This window comes from Notamacropus eugenii, chromosome 1 (assembly GCF_028372415.1).
Source record: "Notamacropus eugenii isolate mMacEug1 chromosome 1, mMacEug1.pri_v2, whole genome shotgun sequence".
In the NCBI taxonomy this organism is placed as follows: Eukaryota; Metazoa; Chordata; class Mammalia; order Diprotodontia; family Macropodidae; genus Notamacropus; species Notamacropus eugenii.
The window spans coordinates 617067772-617095728 of record NC_092872.1 but is presented as its reverse complement, the minus strand read 5'-3'; the positions used below and the strand labels follow the sequence as shown (position 1 = coordinate 617095728).

Sequence of the window (27957 nt, the reverse complement as noted above, 5' to 3'; positions counted from 1 at the left end):
AAAATTCATTATCTGTGTTACAGGAGGTCTCCAATGGAGTTCTCTTGGGATTTCTCTGTTCTTGGCCCTTTGGTGTTTAACTAGGTAGTGGATGGACTCTTAGACTAAGAGTCATGAAGGCAGAATGCTGCCTTGGAAAATTAATAGCTGTATGACCCTGGGCAAGTCACTTAACCTTTGTTTGCCTCAGTATTTTTGTCCATAGCTTGGGGTAATAATAGCACCTATGTCATAGGATTGTTGTAAAGAACAAACGATGTGTATATTCTCTCTCTCTATCTCTGTCTTTCTCCATCTCTGTCTGTCTCTGTCTCTTTCTCTTCCCCTCCCTGAATAGTGTTTTATAAACCTTAAAACACTATATAATTGTTGGTTATTATTTTTTTAATCAGTGACTTGAATAAAGGCATAGATGACTTACTAATCAAATTTACAGATGACTTAAAAGTCAAAGAGATAGAGAACATGTTGGTTGATAGAGAATCCAAAAAAGATCTTGATAGGTTACCAAGGGTAACCAGGTAACCAGGATTTGTTCTGTGAAGTTTGGATTCAGTCAGAGGGCCACATGTGGCCTCAATGCTGTAGGTACCCCACCCCTGGTAGGCCATTTAGCTGAATCTAATAAGATGAAATTAAATAGGAATAAATGTAAATTCCTGCATTTGGGCACCTTACAAGTAAAAGATGGAAGAGGAGTGGTTAGACAGAAGTCCTTCTTAGAAACCTTCAGCTGCATATGAATCAGTAGTGTCAGGTGGTAATCAAAAAAGTTTCTGTGATCTTCAGCTTCATTAAGAGAGTCATAGCTTCCCAGAATACCGAGGTGGTAGAGTAGGGCTTCCCTAACTTTTAGCTATGCAGGAGAAAACCAAAAAACCTTTGTGGGTCACTAAGGTGACTCTTTCAAAGTTTTATTGACTAAAGACTTGTATTGGGAAATATTAGAAATTTGTGTGTATTCTGGTTGGTTTAATGTTGTAATTGCTGAATACATGTCTAAGAGATTAGTGGATAGAGCAGAGAATCCCAGACTTATTTGGCCTACAGCCCCCCTTCAAAAAAATTACTCAGCACCCCTTGCAAATTTACTTTCTTTAATCCTTTAACATTTTATTTTGAAATTTGAGTCATTAAAAAAAATAATTTTTAAAAAATGGCACAGCTTAAATTTAATAATTTATTATAAATTTGTGATTTTTTTCCCCTTGCATCGAAATTTTGATGATGCCATATCATGTAACCATATAGTTTTGTATTTTAAACAAATCATTACATGCATATATTCCTGCTGATGCATGCTGGACTTTCTGTTAATGCGGGACACACTTGCCTGCCAACACTTGCTTTTTAAGACCTGTTGTTGGACTTGACCACTGATAGGTTATAACTTGCATTTTGTGTGTTTATTTGGAAAATAATGTAATCATTGTGACTTTAGCTCTGTTACACGACAAATGAAACACATACAAATAGTTTTTCAAAATTTTCTTCCCTTCTCTTATCATCCTTCCATCACCCCCTTATTTTTATTAAATGACCCTCAATTGTACCTAAACCTACTACTGCCCCCATGGTTTGTTCCAGTGCCCCCCAGTCGGTGATATCACCCATTTTGGGAAACTCTCCATTAGAGTTTTACATGCACAAAAAAGAGTTCTAGGGTTAATTGATGCTGAGTTCTACATATTACTTTGGGTCATTCTTTTTGGGTTCTTGGTTTTAACGTGGCAGGATTGGACTGAGACCAATTACCCTTCACCTGTGGGTGAAGGGGAACATAATTTTATATAATATGAAAAGGATTGAGAGAAGGTATCTTTTTCTTTCCTTTCACAACTCTTCATTCTTTATGACTCCCTGTCTCCCTCCCTTTATTTTAATGTACTCCTGTTTTTCCACCACTCGCCCTTCTCACCTGACCAAAGTGTGGCACTGAAATACATGTATTTTTCATTATTTGTGTATTTATTAATTAGAGTTTTATTTTTCCTTTTAATAATTAATTTTAATTCATTCTTCTTCTGCAACACATTAGACCTGTAGATTGCTTGAATAGCAAAGCAGTTCTAACCTTGCATGCCTTTTAAATGACTACTGTAAGAGGAGTTGCTTTTTATTTTTTTATGCCCCAACGATTTTTCCCCCTTGAGATAATGATTCTTGATATAAAAATGATTCTCTATTCCTGCTCAAGCCCAGTGGAATTTTTGAATCCATTCAATTAGGTAGAAATTTTAAAGTTTTTGTTCTTTTATTTTTTTTTTAAACAAGTGGGCAGTGAACATCTAAGTCTGTAACAGCTAAAGTATTACCAAACATAAAAAAGTGGTTATGGTGAAAGTAATGCATTTGCAAGAGAAGATGGAGTATTTGGGCCGAGCACATTTTTGTCACATTTGACATCATCCAAGCCTCTATTAACTATTATTGTTACTTTATCTGGGAAGGGGAGGATTAGAATTACTATTCAAGTGTGATTAAAAGCTTAATTTTTTTTTTTATCTATCACAATGTCAGCCATCCTCTGGATCCTATGCAGTTAGTACAAGGGCTGGGAGGACCAAGAAATTTGGCAGCAGACTGGGTAGAATTTAGCCAGAGGGAGATTTATATAACACAGAGAAAATTAACTTTATATAGCCTGTATCCCTACATGTTGGGGGAGTGAAGTGGTGCAGTGGTTATAGTGTAGGGCTTGAAATCAGGGGGATCTGAGTTCAAATATGACCTCAGAAACTTACTGTGTGACCCTGGACAAGTCAATTAACCTTGTTTGCCTCAGTTTCCTCATCTGTCAAATGAGCTGGAGAAGAAAATGGCAAACTACTTTAATGGTTTAAATGGTTTTAAATCTAGCCTCAGACACTTACTGTGTGACCTTGAGTAAGTCACTTAATCTTTCTGTACCTCAGTTTCCATAAGTGTAAAATGAGGATAATGATAGCACCTGATTTCCATGTTATTGTGAGGATCAAATGAGTTGGGAAAGCACTTAGCAAAAGTGCCTGGCACATAGTAAGTAATATATAGATTCTTTCTTCCTCCTTCCCTCTCTCTTTCTCTTTCAACCTTCCTTCTTTCTTTCATTTGTTCCTTCATTCCTTTGTTCCTTCCTTCCTGATCCAATGATTTTGATTGCAAATAGCAAACAACGTGCAAGGTAGAATGAGGAAAAGTAAGTAGAATTCCATTTTTTTATTTTTTATTTTTGTTTCAGTTTTCAACATCCATAAAATTTTGAGTTCCATATTTTCTCCCCAACTTTCCCCTACCCTTACCCCAAAACGCTTTGCATTCTGATTGTCCCTTCCACCAATGTGCCCTCCCTTCTAACGTCCCTCCCTTCCCTTATTCCCATCTTCTCTCTTGTCCTATAGGGCAAGATAAATTTCTATACCCCATTACCTATATTTCTTCTTTCCCAGTTGTATGCAAAAACAGTTCTCAACATTTGTTCCTAAAACTTTGAGTTCCAAGTTCTCCTCCTTCCTTCCTCCCCACCCATCCCCACTGAGAAGGCAAACAATTCAATACAGGCTATATATGTGTAGTTTTGCAAATGACTTCCATAATAGTCATGTTGTGTAAGACTAACTATATTTCCTCCATCCTTTCCTGATCCCCATTTCTTCTATTCTCTCTTTTGGCCTTGTCTCTCCCCAAGAGTGTTTACTTCTAATTGCTCCCTTCTCCCATTTGCCCTCCCTTCCATCATCCCCCTTACCCTGCTTCTCCCCTTCTCCCCTACGTTCCTGTAGTGTAAGGTAGGTTTTCATATCAAATTGAGTGTGCATGTTATTCCTTCCTTGAGCCAAATGTGGTGAGGGTAAGCTTCACTTTTTCCCCCTTACCTCCCCGCTTTTCCCCTCCATTGGAAAAGCTTTTTCTTGCCTCTTCTATAAGTGATAATTTGTTCCTTTCCATTTCTCCCTTTCTTTTCCCAATATATTTATCTCTCACCCTTAATTTTATTTTTTTTCGATATGATCCCTGCCTATTCAACTCTCCCTGTGGTCTGTCTGTCTGTCTGTCTCTCTCCATATATATATATATATATATATATATATATATATATATATATGTGTGTGTGTGTGTGTGTGTGTGTGTGCGTGTGTGTGTCTGTATGTATGTATGTATGTATGTATGTATAATCCAACTACCCAAATACTGAGAAAAGTTACAAATATTATCTTTCCATGTAGGAATGCAAACAGTTCAACTTTAGTAAGTCCCTTGTGATTTCTCTTTCTTGTTTACCTTTCCATAATTCTCTTGTTTCTTGTATTTGAAAGTCAAATTTTCTTTTCAGCTCTGGTGTTTTCCTCAAGAATGCTTGAAACTCTTCTATTTCATTGAATGACCATTTTTCCCCCTGAAGTATTATACTCACTTTTGCAGGGTAGGTGATTCTTGGTTTTAATCCTAGTTCCTTTGACTTCTGGAATATCCTATTCCACTCCCTTTGATCCCTTAATGTAAAAGCTGCTAGATCTTGTGTTATCCTGATTGTATTTCCACAATACTTGAATTGTTTCTTTCTAGCTCCTTGCAATATTTTCTCCTTCACCTGGGAACTGTGGAATTTGGCTACAATATGCCTAGGAATTTCTCTTTTTGGATCTCTTTCAGGAGGTGATTGGTGGATTCTTTCAATATTTATTTTGCCCTCTGGCTCTAGAATATCAGGGCAGTTTTCCTTGATAATTTCATGAAAGATGATGTCTAGGCTCTTTTTTTGATCATGACTTTAAGGTAGTCCCATGATTTTTAAATTGTCTCTCCTGGATCTATTTTCCAGGTCAGCTGTTTTTCCAATGAGATATTTCACATTATCTTCCATTTTTTCATTCTTTTGATTTTGTTTTGTAATTTTTTGGTTTCTCATAAAGTCATTAGCTTCCATCTCTTCCATTCTAATTTTTAAAGCACTATTTTCTTCAGTGAGCTTTTGGACCTCCTTTTCCATTTGGCTAATTCTGCTTTTTAAAGCCTTCTTCTCCTCATTGGCTTTTTGGACCTCTTTTTCCAATTGAGTTAGCCTATTTTTAAAGGTGTTATTTTCTTCAACATTTTTTGGGTCTCTTTTAGCAAACTGTTGAGTTGTTTTTCATGATTTTCTTGCATTTTCTTGCCCTCATTTGTCTTCCCAATTTTTCCTCCACCTCTCTTACTTGATTTTCAAAATCCTCTTTGAGCTCTTCCATGGCTTGGGAACATTGCATATTTATTTTGGAGGTTTCAGATGCAGAAGTCTTGACTTTTATGTCTTCTCCTGATGTCAAACATTGTTCTTCTTCATCTGAAAAGATGGGCGAGAATACCTGTTTACCAAGAAAGTAACTTTCCATAGTCTTATTTTTTTCCCTTTTTTTTGGGCATTTTCCCAGCCAGTTACTTGACTTTTGGGTCCTTTGTCAAGAGTAGGGTATACTTTGGGGACCTGTAAGTTCTCAATTCATCCAGGGTGGTACAATCAAGGGAGAAGAGTTTACTCCTCTGGGACCTCCAGCTCCTCCATGCCCCAGGACTGTGCTCAGGGCTGAGGTTCAGATCAGCTCCTTGATTCCCCCAGGGGCTTTAAGCTGAGCCCCTCCAACAATGGACTCTGGGTGCTGCCGCAGCCACTACAGCTGCCCGCCCACCGCTGCTGCTGCCTGTGCTGCCTGGAGCCAGGGCTTGGGGAGGACCCTGCTCCCTTCTTGCTCTGGTTGAAAAAGCCCTCTCACTGACCTTTGATGCCTGTGGGTCAAGGGATCTGTGAACCCCCACTGCTGCCAAGTTCCATCTGCAAAGCCTGCTCTGGTCCTGCTCCTCCTGGTGCTGCGTGGGTTGGCTGGGCTCCGCTCTGCCCACATCCATTGTGACAGATCTTTCCTGTCGGCCTTCCAGGTTATCCTGGATTGGAAATCTCCTTCACTCCATTGTTTTGTGGCTTCTGCTGCTCTAGAATTTGTTGAGAGTCTTTCTTTATAGGTATTTTATGTGCTGTGAGGAAAGAGCTAGAGTATGTGTATTTTTCTATTCTGCCATCTTGGCCAGTAAGTAGAATGCTAGATTCTTAGAACTAGAGAAATAGTAATGATCATTTGGTTTAATATTCTCTTTTTACAGATGAAGAAATTGAGATACGGAAGGTTTGAGTAAATTATCCAATGTCACATCACTAGCCAGTTTCAGAGTTGACCCTAATGTTCTTTTCATCAAACCAAATTGTTTCATGGGTCACTTGAAATAATTTGGGGCCCAGGGAATACCCAGGGGATAATTTGTGAAATCATGTTTTTCTAGTATTCCCATAACCTGTGATTTTGTTAGCTCTGGTTGTGAGGAGTCCCTTCATCAATGTAGATCTCAATCTATTATTTACTTGTTAAGTCCTAGGGAGTTGTCTCAGAGGTTAAGTGTCTTGCCCAGGGTTACACAGATAATATCTGAGGCTGGATTTGAATTCAAGTCTTACTGACTCCAAGTCCTACATTCTATTCACTAAGCCATGCTGTTTTACATTATAGACTTTAATAGGTGCTTGTTGACTTGATGGATCTCTGTGTAAAATTGAACTGTACAAAAAAACCCACTGAAAATCATCCTTTCTAGAACTTTCTTTTTGAAAATTAATTTTTAGCTTTCAATATTCACTTTTATAAGGTTTTGTGTTCTAAAATTTTCCCCTCTCCCTCTAATTCCCCCTCTTCAAGATGGCATGCAATATAATATAGACTATACATGTATGATTATATTAAACATATTTCCATGTTACTCATGTTGTAAAAAAGAATCAGAAAAAAGGGAAAAACCACAAAAAGGAGAACACAAAAAAGAACAAAAAAAGAGAGAGAAAATATAATGTTTTAATCTGCATTCAGACTCCATAGTTCTTTCTCTGGATGTGCATAGCATTTTCCATCATAAGTCTTTTGGAATTGTCTTAGATCATTGGATTGCTCAGAAGAGTTAAGTCTAACAAAGTTGGTCATTGTACAGTGTTGCTGTTACTATGTATAATGTTCTCCTGGCTCTGCTCACTTCACTCAGCATCAGTTCATGTAAGTCTTTCCAGGTTTTTCTGAAGTTTGCCTGCTCATCATTTCTTATAGCACAAGAGTATTCCATTACATTCATATACCACAACCTGTTCAACCATTCCCCAGTTGATGGTCATCTTCTTGATTTCCAATAGAATTGTTTCTTGTGAGGAGTTAAGTTATAAGAGTTCTGAGGAAACCTCTTGGTATCGTTATCTCCTTATGATTCCCACTGGTTATGAAGATGCATCCTAGGTAGACCAATTTATGACTTGGTCTTCTTGCTGTCTGTCTCTGCTCAATTTAGCACCTTGGACAGTTATACTTCTTTCAGTCAGTGTTTATGAGATGTCCACCCTTTTCAGGGTCCTGCCTTAGTCATGGAGAGATGAAACAAAATATAATATCGCTTCTCAAAGAGCTTGCAATATGATAGAGGTTTAAAATATGTACACAAATGCTATAATACAAGTCACAATGTGATTAGTGCATAAGAAAGATCCCAGTGAGGAATAAGAAATTAAAAGAGGTCACTGCTATTTATAGGGAATATGAAAGTCTTCATGTAGCAGGTGGTACCTGAAAGAGGTCTTAAAGAAAGAGAAGGATTTCAGCAGTTAGTTGTGTGGCAGGCCACTGTTCTAAGTACAGGGGGATTCAGGTAGAAATGCAGAGGTAAAAAGAACAGAATGGGATTTCAGAAAGACTTCTTTGTGATAAATGTGACCAGCGGATAATCATATAATTAGTCCAACACAGCCAGACGTAGACAGTTCCTTCAAGGCTCAGCTCATGTGATACCTCTTCTGCTTAGTTTTTTCTGGTACCTTAATTATCAGTATTTTCTCCCTCCTCAAATCATCTTTTAAACATTTCTTGCTTTCCCCCCTCACATTTATATTATTTTTAATTTATGGAATAAAACAAGCATTTCCACAACATAGTATAACACGAAAGATGATTGCACATGAAGCCACAAATCTATTATGTACAACTTGCTATTTCTTTTAAATATATTATAACATTATTCTATAAATTTTTCTTTCTTTTTCTTTATCCTTTTTCTTCTCTCCATCTCCCATCCTAGAGATGGCTACCGTTAGACACAAATAAGTATATATATGTGACATTATTCTAGACATACTTCTATTTATGTTATTTTTCTGGATGCAGACAGCATTTTCTTTATATGTCCTTTATAGTTAATTTGGATGTTTGTCATAGTCAAAATGACTTATTTGCTCAAAGTTGTTCTTATAAAAATGTTGCTATTACTGTGTACAATGTTCTCTCGATTCTGTTCATTTTATTCTCCATTATTTTGTGCAAGTCTATCTATGTTTTCTAAGATGATCAAGCCCATCATTTCTTATGGCACAGTAGTATTCCATTACGATCATCTAGCCATTCCTTAGTTGGGCATTCAATTCTTTGCCAATTTCCAATTCTTTGCCACCACAAAGAGAGCTGCTATAAGTATTTTGGCACATACAGGTTCTTTTCCTTTTGTCCTAATCATCTTTGAAAATAGACAGATCTTTTTCATAGGTTGTATCTCCCCGTACAATGTACTTCTTCCGGAAGGTAAGGTCAAATTTTCATTTCTTTTCTTTTTTCTTAAAAATTTTTTAACCAGATTTTAAAAAATCAAAATTGCTTAACCCAATGGCTTACACAGAGTGGGTTTCTGATAAATGCTTGTGGATCTGAACAGAGAAAAATGTGATTTTAATAGACTCTCTATGTAATTCATCCTCATTATTACCCTCCACTCACCTCCAAATCCAAACAGTTGTTTCTTACAACAGTGTTACTTCCCAAACATCTCCTGTATCTAACAGTTTCTCTCTACTTCTGCAGCTGCCACCATGGTCCAGCCTCTCGGTAACTATTACCTTTGTTCTCCAATATCCTGCTGCTTAGTTGAGTTGCTTCTAGTCCAGAGGATCCCAAACTTATTTGGCCTTCTAAAAAAACTACCCAATGCCTCCCTGGAAATCTGCTTTCTTTAACCCTTTAACAGTTTTTTTTCTTTGAAATTGGTGCCATTTCAAAAAACACATTTTAAAAATGACATCTTAAATTTAATCATTTATTGTAAATTTGTGGATTTTTCCTGCATTGAAATTTTGATGATGATGCAATATTGCATCATGTAACCATATAGTATCAAATTGTAAATAAGTCATTACTCATACATATTCTTGCTGATGCATGCTGGACTCTTTGATAATGTACGGCACATTTGTCTGCCCACACTTGCTTGTTAAGACCTATTGGTGGACTTGACCACTGATTGGTTATATCTTGCATTTTGTGTGCTTATTTGACAAATAATATAATCCCTAAGAGTTTAACTCTGCCACACAACAGATGAAAGATGTACAAATGATTTTTTAAAGTGTTCTTCTCTTCTTTCCTTATGCTTCCACTGCCCCCTTATTTTTATTCAACACCCCCCAATTGCACTGGAGGCTACTACTGTCCCCTACTACTGGATTGTTCTAGTGCCCTCCAGTTGGCAGTGTTGCTCACTTTGGGAACTTAGACTAATCTAGTTTCTCCCATCTCCAATTCATCCTCCACACAGCTGTCAAAATAATGTATCTAAGGCATTGGCCTTAATGTGTTACTTTCCTATTAAAAACCTTCAATAGCTCCCTATTCCTCTGAGGATAAAATATCCAGTCTATTATAACCTGGCATTAAGGATCTTGACCATTTGTCTCCTACGTACTTTTCCTGACTTATTTTATACTCTTCTTTGCTACCTTTATGTCCCTGTGAAACTAGATGACTAGCTTCTTTTGAACTACTTCCTGAAGCAGTTAGATGGTGCAGTGAATATAGTGCTGGAATTAGAGAGAGGGAGATCTGAGTTCAAATCCAGCCTCAAACATATTAGCTGCACGGCCACAGGTGAATCACTGAGGCTTTCTGTGCCTCAGATTCTTCAGATCTTGATCCTTGAGATCCCTCAAATCCCCAGTTGTAAAATGAGGTTCATAATAGTATCTCCCTCTGACTGGGTTATGGTAAATATTGAATGAAATAATATTTGTAAAGTGTGTAGCACAGTGCCTGGCATGTAGGAGGGACTTAATAAGTGTTTTTGCATCTCCCCAAGTCAATATTCTGTATCCTTATGTTGTTTAGTTGTTCTCAGTTGTGTCCAACTCTTTATGATGCCATTTGGGCTTTTCTTGGCAAAGATACTGGAATGGTTTGCCATTTCCTTCTCCAGCTCTTTTTATAGATGAGGAAACTGAAGCAAACAGGGTTAGGTGACTTGCCCAGGGTCACACAGCTAATAAGTATCTGAGATTGGATTTGAGCTCCAGTCTTCCTGACTCTAGGCTCAGCACTCTATTTAGTGAACCACCTAGCTGATCCTTCCTTTGTGCATTTGCATAAGCCATCCTTCATACATGGAATACATTCTCCACCCCCTCACCTCTGCATCTTAAAATCTGTCTTTGTTTAAGGCTTAGCTCTGCATTCACCTCCTCCTGAAGTTTTCCTGACCCCCTAGGAGTGAGAGCACCCCTCCCTCTCACCACTTACTTTTCCTCTGCTCCCTGAATTTGTACACAGACTGTTTGGCCCCATTTGTCCCAGTAAAATGCAAGCTTCTTCAAGTCAGGCCAGGGACTGTTTTGGTTACATCTTTGTATCCTCAGCACCTTCAGAATACTTTGCACATAGTCGATGCTTAAAAAATAAAAGATTGTTGAAATTGAATTGCTTTCCTACAAAAGTCTGTTGGTAAAGTATTTGTCCATTACTGCCTTTCCGTTTTATTTGGTCCTTGATTTTTCTGTTGTCTTGGTAATTTATGTCTGATGTACCTTGTTGTAACAACTTTAGACTGGGAGTGAGACCCGTGTTCTAATCCCTGCTTTGTGACCTTGTACAGATCTTTCAGAGATTAAGCATGGTGTAAATGAAATAACGCCAGACTAGGCATCAGGAGACCTCGGTTCAGATCTAGACTCTAACATTAACTGTGTGACCCTAGATAAGTCACCTGACTTCTGAGCCTCAGTTTTCTTGTTTGAAATATGGGAATAGGATTACTTTAAGTACCCTACCTCACAGGACTGTTAAGCAGAAAGTGTTTAGGAAACCTTAAATTATTACAGATTATTCTGTATTATTATTATTATTATCACAGATAATTAAGGACAATGAAAGCTCCTTGATGACTTTTTTTATTCCCAGTATCTAGTCCAGTGACTTGCCAACACTAATTCCCTATAGGTCTGTGATCTCATTGGCGTAAGCATTCCCTCCAGTGATGCAGATCTCAAGCCATCCAATCTGGAGGCGGCCTTGCCCATATTTGGTGCTTAATAAGTATTTGTTGAATTAATTTGAACTTATTAAATTATTATTATTCCCTCCTCTACCATATGAGTGAGATTAGATGACCTCTAAGATTTCTTCCAACTTTTATCCCAAGCCTTTTTTAGTATTATTTTTAGAAAATTCCTGACATTATGTGGTTTTGTAACTATTTGCTTCTTTATTTATAGCATAGTCTAGTCACATTGGAGAGAAAAGGCCAGTGTCCATGATCAAGGACTCTGTCATTTGCTTGCACGCCTTTATTTGTGTATGCAACATTTGCATTTCTATACATGACACTGAACACCATACCACTTAATTTAGTTGAGTTTACATAGGACATTTCACCACTTATGTTTGTGCCCTTTCAGAAAGTCAAAGAAATTGATGTCATGGCCAGCAGGTCCTGTATACTTCCTTGTGTGTGGGCATATGGTCTAACAGAGAAACTCCCGAGTCTGAATCTTTCCTTTTCTTCAAATTCTGCATTTTTCCTTCTCTGGAAGGAAAATGTTCTTGCTAGCAGAGAACAAACTGGTTCCTGTAAACTGTACAATCTTACACATGGGTCCCAGTTTAAGAATATTGGCTAGACCCAAAGGGAAACTGAGCAGACTGATGAACCAGAGCTCTGTATCCCAGACATGCTATAGACAGGTAAAATATGAATATTCTTTGTCAGGGACCACTCTTCTCTGTAGGTTAAGGGTTGGTGGTTTGCTGGTTATTATTGTGGGCTGGTTTTTGTTTGTTTGGTTTTGTAGTAGGTAGAGGAAAGTGAGGTTATGAGAGAGAGAGAGAGAGAGAGAGAGAGAGAGAGAGAGAGAGAGAGAGAGAGAGAGAGAGTTATGATCTTGGAGCCAGGGAGGAGAGAACTAGGGGTGAGAGAAGTAGATTGTAGGGAGACGTGGTGAAAGAGGAGTCAGTTAACAAAAATTACAGGTTTTAAGGAGGAAAGACCTTGGGTAGTAAAATTTTGTAGTCTGTTTAAAAAGTTGCTGTGGATCAGTGAGCCTGAACCACAGAATGATTATTTGCATTAAAAATGAATATTTACCTTGAAAGATTCAATGCAGTGTTTCTGAATAAGCTTTATGCATTTATTAGATGTAATTTGCAAAATTTGAGCAGATCCATGAATTAAAAAAACCCATCTCTTTTGTAAAGCACAGTATGCATAATGATTTTGTAAGGGTTTTCTTTCTTTCTTTCTCTTTGTTTCTTTCTTTTTCTCTTTCTTTTTCTTTTCTTTCTTTCTTTTCTCTTTCTTTTCTTTCTCTAGGAGCTGAGAGATTTCTCTTTTTCTACTGTAGACTGGTTCTGTTCCTCATTGTGTCTGATAGTGTGGAGAGTTCTTGACACTTTGCTGTTCATCTCCTGACCTAATTCTTTAAAGTTTGATGGGTTCTTCTCATTTCTTTTCTCTCCTGTGCTTTCTTTGATAGAGTTAGGGTCAGATCTGTTGAATATTTCCTGGAAATTCTTTGGTGATTAAGAAATAGGCACTCAGTAATGGTTATTGTTGAATTAAGTCTGTTTTTCTCTTTTTGTCTCTGCTGCATGCAATTTTCTCTTTCCTTAGGCTGTTCTATTTGTTGTTTGGAAATTTCTGTGTGGTATTTTAGGTTGTTGGTAAATGCTTCTGAGAACTGGCTGCCAATTAAACACTTGAAAGACTAGGAATATTGATTGTGTTGATCAGTGCAAGAATTTTTAAAAATAATTTTGCTCTAATTTGCTGATTTCTCCCATTTGTGCATGTACATTTTAAATACAAATGACTGTAAGCAGGTATTATAATTTTACTTCAAAATACAAATTTTCCTTCTACTGTTTCTGGCATGTGTAAATGCAGTGTAAGTTGATGCAGGTTGATCCTTTGATGTATGCTTAAATTCTGGTCCTTCTGTTAAAAAATTAGCTATTGGGGCTTCTCTTATTTCTTCTGACTTTATTAGTTTGCACAGAATCACATGGTGTTTTCTAATATTTCAGGAGTTTTGTCATTTTGGATATTTTTGAGCTACTACTTGGACTTGGGGAAATAATTTCCCCCCTCCTCCCTGAACCTCATTTTCTTTATTTATATAATGAAGACTGAGTGATTTTTAAGGACTCTTTTAACTCTAAAAGTCTGATTTTTTTCCTTCTGAATGAAGTCTGATAGACTTGTTTCTTCCCCATACTGGAAGCTATGTTGCCACATCAGCATCACCAAGGATGCCACACCTTCGCCTGGCAGGGAAACCCTTAGATCTAGCAGTTCAGAGTACTGAATGAATGATCTTTTTCAACCTTATCCTTGACTATGATGAAAATGTTGCTGTTAGTCAGTCAATAAGCATTTATTATGGGCTTACTATGTGCCGGACACTGTGCTAAGCTCTGGGGATGCATAGGAAGGCAAAAGATACTTCCTGTTCTCAAAAACCTCACAGTCTAATACAGAAGAGAATAAAAAAGCAACTTTGTATAAACAAGGTGTATCCAGGATAAAATTGAGGTTAAACAACAAAAGGAAGGTACTAACATTGGTGGTTGGTGGTGGTTGTTGTCCTTCATTCTCAAAAAGGACCAAAATGACATCACTGTGCTAGAGTCAAATTTCAATGTGTCTGACTGTGGTTGATCAGACCAATAAGCTCAGAATGCTACAAATAGTCCATGTGAACATTTGGGGTGGATTCTCTAAATTTGCGCATCCTGCATTTTTTTGAACTGTTTCAATTCTGCTTTGCTCATAGAGCATAGCACTTTCTCTCATGTGGGCACACTGTGCTGAATGGTCCTGTGCTAGTGTCTCCCATGTCACACAACCAATTTCAAAGTTCTTAAGAGAGCTTGAGCATATCCTTGTATGGCTTCTTCTGACCACCATGTGTGAGTTCTCCATAAAATAGTCTTTTTGGCAAGCATATGTTTTGCATTCAAACAATGTGACCAGCCCATCAGAGTTAGGCTCTTTGAAGGAGAGTTTGAATGCTTGGCAATCCAGGTCGAGAAAGACCTCAGTTTCTGGTACCTTATCCTGCCAGATGATCTTCGGAATCTTCTCAAAACAATTCAAATGGAAATGATTCAGTTTCCTGGCATGGTGCTGGTATACCGTCCAGGTTTCACAGGCACACAACGATGAGGTCAGCACAATGGCTCTGTAAACTGTCAGTCTGGTAGTCCAGGAGGAAGAGGTGACAAAGGAAATTAGGTGCAGAGAAATCCTATTACAATTCAGTTAAAGATACTTCCTGATACTCTCCTGGTGGATTTTTAAACTCTGGAGCTAAAAAGTTGGAAAGAGATATTTGGGAGGCTTTCCTTAGATTCTTTTATCTGACAACCTTTGCAAAATTTGTTTTATATCTCAAAAGACATAAGCCCCAATTTGGTTTCCTAGGTGAGCAACAAGTAATCATAGAGATGGATAGGTTGCTGATTGCTTCTTCTGGAGAAATAGAAATTTAGGTCTATGCCTGAAGTGGAAAGTTATTTGGGGTTTTCCCTGCTTTATCACAGTGTTGTGGTGCTATGAATAATGTAAAGTGCCCAACTTCCTGTTAACTTAAAGGTAACTTAGAAACCTCTTAAACTTAAAAAAAAAAAAAACTTAAAGGGGGAGGTCTGACAAATTTGATCTTTTTAACAAATGGATAGACTGGATCTTTTTTAACTATGTGATTTAGGGAAAGTCACTTGGCCACTTTGGGTCTTAGTTTCTTCATTCTTTTAAAACAAGAAGCCTGGACTAGGTCATCTCAAAGGTCCTCTTTAGCTCTAAATGGGGAGATCCCATAAAAGAATCAATAGCACAGTTAGATGGCCCCTAGCTCATTGAAAGAGTAAACAACTGTACCAGAAATATTGATTAATGGATCATTGTCAATCTAAAAAACAGTCTTTAATGATTTGCTGTAGTCAGTCCTTGACCCTGTCCTGTATAGTGTTTTTTATCAATGACTTGGAAGATGATATAAAATGATTTTCTTTTATCATTTGTGCCAACTTGGACTGAATCAGCACTATGCTAGACAACAGACATATCTTGAACAGCTTGCCATGATGGGCAGAATGAACAAGATGCAAAGTCATAGGAAGAAGTGTAAGAATCAGTTCGTTGGTTCAACAGTAAACTGAATAACTAAAGCATTGAAGATCCCTAGCTTAACAGCAGTTCACTTGGGAAACAGGGGTTTTAGGTGATTACAAAGTCATTGTTACTCCATGCTAGGTCATGAATGTCAAAAAGAGAACATCACATTGAGCTACATTAATGGAATGATGGTATCGAAAACAAGGAAGATGATTCACTCCTGAAAGAGAGCTGATGGACCCAAGACGCAAGATAAGATACACTTTTTTGAATGTGGTCAATATGGAAATTTGTTTTATTTGTGCATATTTGTTGTGATGGTTTTTTTTTTCCCATTTTGGAATAGGAGGAGGTAGGAGAGGGTTTAGGTAGATTTGTCCCCAAAAAAAGCAAAAGAAAAGAAAGAAAAGTCATTGAAGGAATTTTTAAAAAAATGCACAGAAGAGAACAGAAGGAGGGCCAGAAGGAATCACAGACAAATACGGCAGGTTTGAAAGTTACATGTCAACTTTATTATGTACTTAAAAAGAAAAGCAAGCTGTACGTAAGAGAGATTTGCAGTTTCATGTACAATCCTCTTTTTCTGTCCTGTTATGTTTATGGAAATATTCTTTTTACTTGGTGTTTATAAAGTTTGGAGTCAAGAAAGAATTTACAAAATGCCCTGATTTATAGGTAAGAAATTTCTGGCTATGAAATACTTTTTTTTCAGAAAAAAAGTGTAAAATATATTTTTATATTTAAATTCTTCACCTGATTACCTGTTCACGACTGAAGTTTTATTTTTTTGGTGTTAATTACTTCTTTTTGTTTTCTAATATATATGCAATGAAGAAAACAATGCCGTTTTAGAAAATGCTTGTCAATATATTTTTGACATTAGAATTCTTTTCTGCAATAAACAAAGGGAGTGAAGACTCTCACTGTACTTTGTGTTGGTCCATACCACATTTAGAATACTCCATTTAAAGGGGGACAGTCACATTATGGAGCATATTTAGAGGAAGGCAGCCTGAATGGTGAAATGACTCAGGAACAAGGTAATATATGGAATAATTGGAGGAACTGGGCATTTTAGTCTGGAGGAGGAGAGAGTTAGAGGAGTTCTGAAAACTGCATTCAAGCATTTGCAGGATTCTGATGTGGAAGGGGGCACTAAATGGGGCACCAGAACTAGAAACACTTAATGGAAGCTAAAAGAAGAGAGTGGGATGTAATTTTACATACGTACATAACATGGTGCTCTTTAGTGGAACAGTAGCCAATACACATAGTTATTGGGTGTGTTATAAGATATATGACATAGTCCCGTGCATTCATCATCCTGAATGCTGAGAATTTCTTTAGGGGCTCCTGAGTAACCTCATACTTAGAGAGCTTTATATCTTTCACACTGAAAGTTAGAAGGAGTGAGGACTACAGGTTCTAGTTATAGCGAAGCAATTTGCGGAGAGTCTGTGTAGGGTCAGGGGCTGCTAGGTGACACAGTGAATAGAGTGCTGAGTCTGGAGTCAGGAAGTTCTGAATTAAAATCCTGCCATAGACACTTGCTAGCTGTGTGACCCTGGATAAGTCACCTAATCTTGTTTTCTTCAGTTTCCTCATCTGTAAAATAAGCCAGAGAAGGAAGTGGCAAACCATTCCAGTATTTTTGCCCAGAAAACCCCAAAAGGGGTCATGAAGAGTTGGACATGAAAATGACCAGACAACAATGGGAAGAAAAATGAACTCTCTAAAGACAGAATGAACCCTCTTGTGAAGTAGTGAGTGTCCCATCACTGGAGGTGTTCAAACAGAGAATGGGCCCTTTTGAGATGTTATAGTGTCTAGCGTGGTTTGGGGGTTGGATAAAAAGCCTTTTCATTTCTTGAGACTCTGATTCCAGGAGAAGCACGCTTCCCTCTGAAAGGCTTAGTTGTAGGTTAGTTATGATTCTTCCTGTTCCATCTGAAGCGTGGACTTCTGGCTGCCTGCTCCACCTAGGGAAGCACAAATATACACGCTCTCTGTGGTATTCCATTCCTCACAGAATTTAAATCTGGAACACTCCAGCAACAGCCAAGCAGTTACCAAAAGAGTGTGCTGAGAATCCTATGTCTACAAGAGCTATTAAAAATGGATGTGGCCTCTGTAGAAATGTTAAATGAGGAATTATGAAGAAACATGGAACCAAACAGCTGACCTTTGTGGATAAGGGAGTTGTGGCTCTTCAATGATTTTTGACATTTGTAGAACTAAATCTGAAGTTATTTTTGAATGGATGTATTAATTAGGCTTTACCTCTAGATAGGCAACATTGTACAGCAGAAAAGAGAAGTGATTATTATTTTTTTGTTATGTGGATAAATTCATCATTCTTTTATCATTTTAGTCTGTCCATCTGTAAAATGGATCCATTAGATTCATTCATAGTATGATGGAAAGAGTCCTGGAACTGGGTCCCTTTTTGAGCTCTGTTCCTGGTTGGCTGTGTGCCTAGGGAGGCAGCTGGATTAGATCACTTATATTGGAGAGACAGTTAATTGCAATCTGTGCTTCTCACAAAAGGAAAATGCTGAGTTCTTTTATTTGTTTGGTAAATTGAACAGAATGTGCAATTTTCTAAGTGGGCAAAATATTATTGATCACAGTTCACTCATAAATTATAAATATTACTAATTTTTCCCTTTGGTAGGTGATTTCTAATGGCTTTTAAATGTGGTTAATGGCAGGCCTGTTTGTGCAACCCTCTCAATGCAGAATCACAACAATAGCTCACCTTTATAGAACTTTAAAGAGCTCATAAATATATAATAAACACAGCTCACAATTTAATAATAATTATTATTATAGCTAGCATTTGTATAATATTTTAAGGTTTGTGAAGCACTTTTCAAATGTTATTTCTGCACAACAATCCTGGAACTGTTTTACAGTTGAAAAATCTGAAGTAGAGGTTAAATGACCTAGTAAGCATCTGAGTTAAGAATTTAACTCAGGTTTTCCTGAATCTAGGTCCAACACTCTATCCACTGCACATTCTGCTTGCTTCTTAAAAAAAAGCTTTTCTCACTTCACTCTCTAGACTAAGTAGTGTACATAGTTGTATCCCCATCTTGCATATGAGGAAACTGAGGCTCAGACATGCCTTGTCCAAATTCCCAGAACTAGGAAGTGATAGAACCTGGACCTTGAAGGCAGGTCTTCTTGTCTCAGTCCTAGTGTTATTTTTTTTCAGTCCAAGGACTCCCTTTCTTTCAAGGTAGTATAGGTCAGAAGTCACTAGAAGAATTTACTAGCTTTTTGAAAGCCCCTAATTCACTATTTGAGAACCCTCTGCAAGGTCAGCTCCTTAGATTAGAGGGACCAGGTGGATTCCAGTGTAGCAGCTCCCTCTCCCACCCCTTCCCACTCCATGCTTCTTTAATTACATTCAACAGCATGTCAGTAAATACAAATGTGCCTAATATGTGAGGAGACCTATGCTTCAGTGCTGGGGGAGATATCATCTAATGAAGATATGGTCCCTACTTTCATAGAGGGAGATATAACTCATACACAGATATTTTATGTTGTTGTTTTTCAGTTCTGTCTGACTCTTCATGACCCCATTTGGTTTTTGGGGTTTTTTTGGCAAAGATACTGGAATGGTTTGCTGTTTCCTTCTCTAGCTCCTTTTACAGATGAGGAAATCGAGGCAAACAGGGTTACATGACTTGCCCAGGGTCACATAGGTAGTGAATGTCTGAGGTCATATTTGAATTCAGGAAGATGAGTCTCCCTGACTCCAGACCCAGCACTCTCTCCAACTGCACCGCCTACCTGCTCCATCAGATATTTTATATCATACAATTATAACGAATAGTAATAATTCACATTTATATACGGCTGTAAGGTTACAAAGTCTCCCTTCCCTCCCCCTTCCTCTCCAACCACCTTCTAAGGTCCATAGTGCAAGTCTGTTAGACAGTGAGCTCCTTGGGACCAGGGACTGTCTTTTGTCTTTCTTTGTATCCCCGTCCTTGGCACAGTGCCTGGTACGTAGTGGCTGCTTAATAAGTACTTATTGCCTGACTTACAGCAAGTATTATCATCTTCATCTTAGGTGATGAAGCTGAAGTGTAGAGAGTCTAAGTGAGAATCCAGGTTACAGATCTAGTATTGCTGATGCCATCTACAACGCTTTTCCCGCAACATCTATTCATCTGCCTCTATTGATTATATAATGAATATATCAGCAAAGAAAGTGCTATGTGAGGCCCAAGGTAGAAAGGGTATTGCTGGTTTAGGGACTCAGAGAGGATTTGCTTGAGAAGATGGCATTTGAGGTAGGTTTTAAAGGTTGGATAGGAATTCAAGAGGCTTGGAGGACAAGGGGGGACATTCCAGGCATAGGGGAAGGCATGAGACAAAACACAGACGTGGCAGAATTGTAGGGCATGTTGAGGAGGCAGAACATGTGTCCAATGGCTCCTTTCCCATTCTGACTTCCTGCGCGACACAGGATACAAATCTGACTTGTCTTACTCTATTTCAGTGCACCACTCAGGGGACAATACTATGTGGATGTCTCAGTTTTTGGAACCATGAAGTACTGTACTGATTGTTTTTATTTTTAGGTTTCATCAGTTTTTTTATTATAAATTTTTATTTATTTATTTTTAATGATTTAAAAACATTTTTGAGTTCTAAATTCTCTCCTTCCCTCTCTCTTTCCCTCCCTCCTTCCCCACTCCCCCACCTCACTGAGAAGGCAAGCAATAGGATATCCATTATACATGTGAAATCGTGGAAAATGTATTTACATATTAGCCATGTCACAAAAAAGCAAGAAAAATTAAAAAGTGAGAAAATTATACTTCAGTTTGTCCTTGGAATTCTTCAGTTCTCTCTCTGTAGGCAGATAGCAATTTTCTTCATGAGTCCTAAATTGTCTTGGATATTGTATTAATAAGAATAGCTGTCACAGTTGGTCATCATTATAATTTTGCTGTTACTGTGTACAGTGATCTATTGGTTGTGCTTACTTCACTTTACATCAGTTCACATAAGTCTTCCCAGGTTTTTCTGAAATCATCTTTTTTGTCTTTTCTTATAGTACAATAGTGTTTCATCACAATCATACCATATCTTGATCAACCGTTCCCCAACTGATGGGCATCCCTTCAGTTTACAATTCTTTGCCACCACAAAAAAAGTCACTATCAATATTTTTTGTATGTATAGGTCCCTTTATTCCCCAGTGTCTTTGGGATACTGAACAAGCAGTAGTATTGCTGGGTCAAAGGGGGTGTGCATAGTTTTAAAGCCCTTTGGGCATAGTTTCCAAGTTGTTTTCCAGAATGGTTGGATCATTTCACAACTCAACCAACAGTTCATTAGTGTACCTGCTTTCCCCTTATTCCCCCCAGAGTTTATCTTTACTAATAGGTATGTGGTGGCACCTCAGAGTTACTTTAATTTCCCTTTTGTTAGTTGATAGATTTTGAGCATTTTTTTCACATGACTATAGATTGCTTTGATTTCTTCTTCTGAAAACTGCCTGTGCATATACTTTGATCATTTATCAATTGGGGAATGGCTCTTATTTTTGTAAATTTGACTCAGTTCTATACTCAGTATATATCTGAGAAATGAGGTCTTTATCAGAGAAAACTTGCTTTAAAACTTTTTTGATATTACTTCATTGTCTATGGTGCCTTTTAGCAAAATGTAGTTTCCCTGTTTATCTTTTATAATTAGGTTTGTTTTTGCTTTGACTTTGTCTGAAGTCATAATTGTTTCTCTCTCTCTTTTTTTTCACTTTGGCTGCAGCACTAGATTCTGCTCCAGCCTCTTAATTTAACTGTATGTGTCTTTCTGTTTCAAGGGCGTGTCCTGTAAACAATATATTGTTGGATTCTCGTTTCTAATTCATTCTGCTATCTACTTCCATTTTATGAGTTCATCCCATTCACATTCACAGTTATGATTATTAACTGTGTATTTCCCTCATTCTGTTTTCTTCTATTTATCCTTCTCTTTCTTTTTACCCTGTCCCTATTAAAAAGTATTTTTTACTTCTGACCCCTACCTTCCTTACTCCTACCCTTTCTCTTATTCTATTCCTTGTTGGGTAAGATAGATTTATATACCCAACTAAGTACATGTGTGTGTGTCTATATCCATCTATCTATAGATAGATGGATATAGACACATGCACACACACACACACACACACACACACATATATATAGGCACACATATCTATATATCTATATATCTGCATTCTTCCCTCTTTGAACTAATGCTGATTGAGAGTGAGGTTCAAGCATTGAGTGCCAACCCCTCCTTATTTTTCTTCCACTGTAAAAACTCTTCCTTGAGTGCCTCTTTTATGTGACATAATTTCCCCCATTTTTCTTTTCTATTTCCCTTCTCCCAGTGCATCTCTCTTTTTTAGCTTTTCATTTTTTTGAGATTATCCCAACATAATTGACTCATACTCAAGCCCTTTGTCTATGTATACTCGATCTAACTGTCATAATAATGATACAGTTCTTAAGAGTTACAAGTATCATTTCCCTGTAGGAATGTAAACAGTTTAATTTTATTGAATATCATATGATTTCTTTTTCCTTTTACCTTTTTTATGCTTGAGTCTTATATATAAAAGCAAAATTTTCTATTCATCTCTAGTCTTTTCATCAGGAGTGCTTAAAAGTCCCCTATTTCATTAGACATTCATTTTTTTTTCTCCTGAAGGATTATGCTTAGTTTTGCTGCGTAGGTGATTCTTGGTTGTAATCCTAGCTCTTTTGCCTTTTGGAATAACATATTTCAAGCCCTCCACTCCTTTAATATGGAAGCTGCTAAATCTTGTGTGGTTTTGATGTGATTCTGTGATACTTGAATTGATCCTTTCCAGCTGCTTGCAATATTTTCTCCTTGGCCTGGGAACTCTGTAATTTGACCATAATATTCCTGGGAGTTTGTACTTTTGGGATCTCTTTCAGAAGGTGGTTGGTGGATTCTTTCAATTTCTATTTTACATTATGATTCTAGGATATCAGAGAAGTTTTCCTGTGTGATTTCTTGAAATATGATGTCTGGGCTCTTTTTTTTAATTGTGGCTTTCAGATAGTCCAGTAATTCTCAAATTCTCTCTCCTTAATCTATTTTCTAGGTCAGTCATTTTTCAGTGAGATATGTCACTTTTTCTTCTATATATTCATTCTTTTGACTTTTTTTTATTGCTTTTTGATTTCTCATGAGGTTATTAGCTTCCATTTTTCAGTGACCTTTTGTACCTCTTTTTCCATTTGGCCATTTTTCCTTTTTAAAAATTTTGTCAAGAGTTCTTTTCTTCATTTAATTTTTGGACCTCCTTTTCTATTTGACCTATTTTCATCTGTCTTCTCCTCAACAGAGGTGCAGAGTAGACCCCAGCTGAACATTTCTTCCCCCCACCCCCCAACAGTAGATGAAGGACCATGCAAGTGGAATAAGCAATAATATATGAAAGGAGTAGTGTGGTTGTGTGGGAGACAAGCCGTCCCCTGTGGGAAGATGAGATCAAATCCATCTTTTCATCATTGGATTGATTGAACCCAAGTTTTTGAGGGGTCACAGCATTGTTCCCTGAAGGTGCAGCACTCCTGCATTAGAGGCTGCTCTCCTAGAAGAAGGAAGTCATTGTGATGTCCTTCTGGCTTCTTTTAGTGCCTTGTATTATGGTTCTATTAGTGCCAAGAAGTTTTTGGAGCTGATGGGAATGTGTAAAGGTTACAAAGGTGGTGAGGATTTCTCACACTCAGAAGTCTAGATTATATTACTTCTGATGTCAATACATTTTGAGCTTGTAGGTCTCAGTTGTGAAATAAATGTGGTACAAGGAAGTTTTTTGTATTCCTTAGTGACAGCTAGGTGGTACAGTGGATAGAGTCTCAGAGTTAGGAAGACTCATGTTTGTCAGTTCACATCGCACCTCAGTCACTTAACCCTGTTTGACTCAGTTTCTTCATCTGTAAAATGGCCTGGAGAAGCAAAGGGAAGTATTTTTTTTTACCGAGAAAACCCCAAATGGGGTCATGAAGAATTGGATATGACTAAAATGACTGAACAACAAAACAAAAAAATTAAGACAAGCAATGAGGATAAAATCCCATTCATTTATTCAGAATTTATGTCTCAAGATTTAGTATTAAAAACCAAGTGAAGCTATCTAGTGCACACAGAATGACCCATGATTTTAGGACGTGAGATAAGAAACTGAACTGTGAGTTCTTTTAAAGTCTTGCTACACAAGCCCTGAAGAGTGATAGACTTAAATCTAAGTGTTCATTCCAACTGCTAAGTGTGATTCCAGTTAAAGCAGGCTTTAATAGCCAGGGAAAAGCAGGCAGGAGGGGAAAGAGGGAGAAGAAAGTAGACAGGCAATAGAGTGCTGAATATGAAGTATCTGGCTGCATTAATGTGGTGCTTTATGTTGTCCATAGAGAGGAAGACAAAATAATCTAAATTGGGGACAGATGTGTGCAGATAGAGCCTTTGAAGTCAGGTTTGAATCCCGGACTTGCCAATGGCTACCAGTATGCCCTTGAATAAGTCACTAATCTTTTAGATCCTCATTTTCTTCATCTGAAAAAATGATCTTGTGATATTTAGTAGGAGTCCAGACTCTCAAAGTTATTTATGTAATTATTCTTCCTGTTGTATTCATTTGAGTGTGCCCTGAAACAAATGTGTAAACTTCAGCTTGTGTGTGAAAGTGAAGAATTCTAATACCTTCATGATATTCTTATAATAATTCAATCAATAAATATTTATTAAGCATCTACTATATGTCTGGCACTGCTAAGAGCTACCATGTTACTTTTAGATATAGACCACCTTAAGAAGTTGACCCAACGGAAAGACAATGAAACGAATTGCTAGATTTTCTGGGTTCAGTATTTGTCCTGATTCTGGTCCCGTTGATGCTTGTATGCTGTTCTTTCTTTACTGCATTATCTACTTATGAAATGGAAATAATAAAACTTGCCTTTTCCTACATCACAAAGATAAGAAGAAGAAGAATCTTTAAAGCCTATTGGAAGGAAGTCAGCATGTTTGTCCTATGTATTGGACTGAAAATTATGAAGACTCATATTCAAATGCTGAGGTAGTTTACTGATTGTGTAACACTGGATGGCCCACTTAATCTCTCTCACCCTCAGTTTCTTTATCTGCCAAACTGGGATGATAATAGCTCCTACCTCAGAGGTTTACTGTGAGGATCAGCTCAGAGAATGTATGTAAAAGGCTTCTCAATAATAATTATCCTTATATTCACTTGAGAAGGAGCATTATTAACATTCCTTCAGTATGAAGATTGTAACCACAATGTTTTTGGCTATCTTCTGGCCATAAAAAGCTGCAGTAAGGATCAGATGTTTCTGTGCCAATGTGGTTGAAATCTCTGGCTATATGCGTCAATTTATTCGACAAATATCCATTCAACAGACATTAATTGGAACACCTACCCTGCATGAGGGAGGGATTGGATTCAGCAATGAAGGACATGGGTGGATTAGCAGGTCATGGTCCCTTCTTTTGGGATTGTATTAGTGAAGAACTATGTTGTTGTAAGCAATCTAGTAGATACCACCACACAGTAGGTCTGCACCCATCCTGTTCTCACCCTCCCCTTCTACCTCTTAATAAAAGTTTTAATGGGAAAACTGCTGTTTAAGGAGCCCGTAGCCAGACTCCCCGAATGGCTTCAGTTTCAGCACCATCCCTCTGAGAGATTGCCTCTTGAAAGCAGTACAACTGCTGTCTAAGAGCAGTGACTCCAGCCATCCCCGGGAGCCGATGCTGAGAGCATATTGAAAAGCTGTCTTCAGCCCGGCCCTGCTGGCTCCAACAACCCAGTTCACTGTTTCTGCAGCACAGTGGGGTCTTTGATGCACCAGAAAGAGCTGCTTTTTTTTTCTTCCTCTAACACCACTGGTTCATTCTGAAGCTGGTAGATTCCTTCTTTCCCTCAGGGAGAACTTATGTGAGGATTTTCTATGTTTTAGCATCTTATTCCGTGAAACCATTTATAATTGTTTGCTGTTCAGCAAACAGTGGAGCTGAACATAATCCTTTCATAGCAGGTCAGTGTCTTCACTCCCCACTGAAGTGTTGCTTCAGAGAGCACCGTACCCTCCCAGGGCAAAGCACGTTAGGGAGGGCGGACAGCTGCGGCCCCTCAAACACTTTTTCAATTCCCTTTTTTGCATAGAAAAAGTATATTTTTATCCTTCTTTGCTTTTATGAATTCTTAAACGTAATATTCAGTATCTTGCTCATGTTTCGTTACTAATCTACTGCTCTTCAGTGATTAAAACAGAAAGGGGAAAAGGTGATTCAGTGAGTCTTGTCCCAGAACTAACCTCTATTTCTCTCTCTTTCTCTCTCTCTCTCTCTCTCTCTCTCTCTCTCTCTCTCTCTCTCTCTCTCTCTCTCTCTCTCTCTCTCTCTCTCTCCCTCTCTCCCTCTCCCTCTCCCTCTCCCTCTCTTTCTCTCTCCCTCTTTCTTCCTCCCTCCTTCCCTTTCCTTTCTCCCTCTCTTGGTAAATAATTATATTTTAACTCAAAACTTTTACTTCTCCATTTGTTTTTAGTCTTGCCATGTCGTTTGAAAAGTCTTGCCTGAATTTTGGAGATGCAAATGTATAGCAATCATTTCCCCATTTGTTTCTGTATTTTAGATTTCAAGGGGAACAACTCAGATGCTTTTAACCTAGAAGAGGAATGATGCTGTTCCATCCTGATGACATTTTTCCTATTCTGAGGTAAGTAAAGTTATCCATTATTGATTTCTTTAGAAGTAAATATGGGAAGCATGCAGATTACTTTTACTGATAGTATTTAATAGTAGATTTATATATGTGTGCGCACACATATATAGGATGAAATTTCATTTTATATTTATTCTTATCAATTTTATTTTGATCAATAATAAATGATTATTTCAAAGTGCAAATAATTTTTTTAGAGTAGCAAAGTCATTTGGTAACAGCCTTTTTCTCCACTTAGTATGGAGAAAATAAGCATTTACTTACTATGTGTACGTTGAATTTTATGATCTTTTCTAGAATTTACCACTTCTTCTGGATTTCTGTTAACTCTTAAGAACCTATTTAAAAATTTTATTCAGTGAAAGAAGAAGAACATTTCCCTTTGGAATTCTGGGGGAAAAGGTTAGGCTTTCTAAAATGTTCCATCTTTAGGAGAATGAGGAAATGCAGCTTCATTTATGTTAGGAAAGGATTATATAAGGGCAAAGGCTTGGAGAACCAAACCACTCTCCTCTTAATATTGCTTAGTAATGAGGCAGATGGCATAGTGGGTGCACTTCTTTAGAGCTCTTTAAGAATTCACTCTACCTTTAGTGTGGTTCATTTTCTTGGTTTGAGTTTTGGGACATCCCTGGTAACATTGGTCTTGAGCTGTTCCCATCACCAGCCATCATCAGGGGACCAATTCTTTGTTCTGATATTGCAGTATATTTACTCTGCTATGTTATTATTATTTTTTAACTGTGAAGACTCAATTAAGTTTGCAGAATCCAAAAATGGGAAATGAGAAACTGGATATCTAGCTCTCTTCTTCCAATTCTGCTTCAGCATATAAATGCCTCTTCTTTTTTTCTTCTGGTTTCCTCTTCAAACAACGGAACAGAGATGAAAATAGATAAGCTCAGTCCACATACCTTTCAGGAAGTACCTTATTTCCATTTTAACAAATCCCTCTAGAGATTTAGTGCATGATTTTACATTTTTCCTTGTCCTTTTTATCATTTAGAGCAAGATGAAAGAGCATTTTCTAAAAGCATTTATTATTATTATTATTCATTCATGAAATATCTCACAATTCATACTTAGAATGCAATGAAGTGTGTACTTCTAACAGGGATACATTTGAATCATTAATCATGGAAAGATAACTCAGATAAAAGTCACTTCTGCAAATAATTGTAACTGATTATGATTGCCCGTGAATTCTTTTCTAAGTAATAGTATAGAGGTAAAAAGCAGGTAAGAAGGGTTTGGTGTCAGCCTGGGGGTGGATGTAATCATGTTTGGTGGGTTTGGGTCTGGGCTAGGTTAATGAGTGAGAAAGTGTTTTGGAGGATAAGAGAAAGATAATTCTCCTTAGATGACCTTAAATTGAATGCAATTACTAAAAAATTGAAATAATATTCATATTTATTCCTGTAACTCTTATGTGGCATGGAATCTATGCTCTCTTCCTGGTGGGTACTCTCTCCTGGCATAGATGTCAGCTCCTCTCCACCTCCTTTTGTATGCTTCTTGTTCATGTCTTTATATCCTCCAGAGAGGTTCATTTTTAAACATTCTTATGGTCCTTTAAAATCTGTTGGATCTTTGTGTGGTGGGAAAGAAATAATGCTCATTTGGACCAGACTTGAAATCTCATTGGTATTGTGAACTCCCAGTGTGGGACATCATTCAAACAATGCAGATCTGCATCTATTCTATAAATT

The 27957-nt window shown here is 37.6% G+C and overlaps 1 protein-coding gene across 17 annotated transcripts in view; it reads left to right on the top strand.

Moving 5' to 3' along the window:
- CSGALNACT1 (chondroitin sulfate N-acetylgalactosaminyltransferase 1) overlaps nucleotides 1-27957 on the top strand; it is a 409995-nt gene that overhangs the window by 138866 nt on the left and 243172 nt on the right. For all 17 annotated transcript variants that reach the window (XM_072635001.1, XM_072634999.1, XM_072634991.1 and 14 more), the window contains one exon: nucleotides 26159-26242. The gene's annotated coding sequence lies outside the window, so the exon portion shown is untranslated. The remainder of the gene's footprint in view (nucleotides 1-26158; nucleotides 26243-27957) is intronic.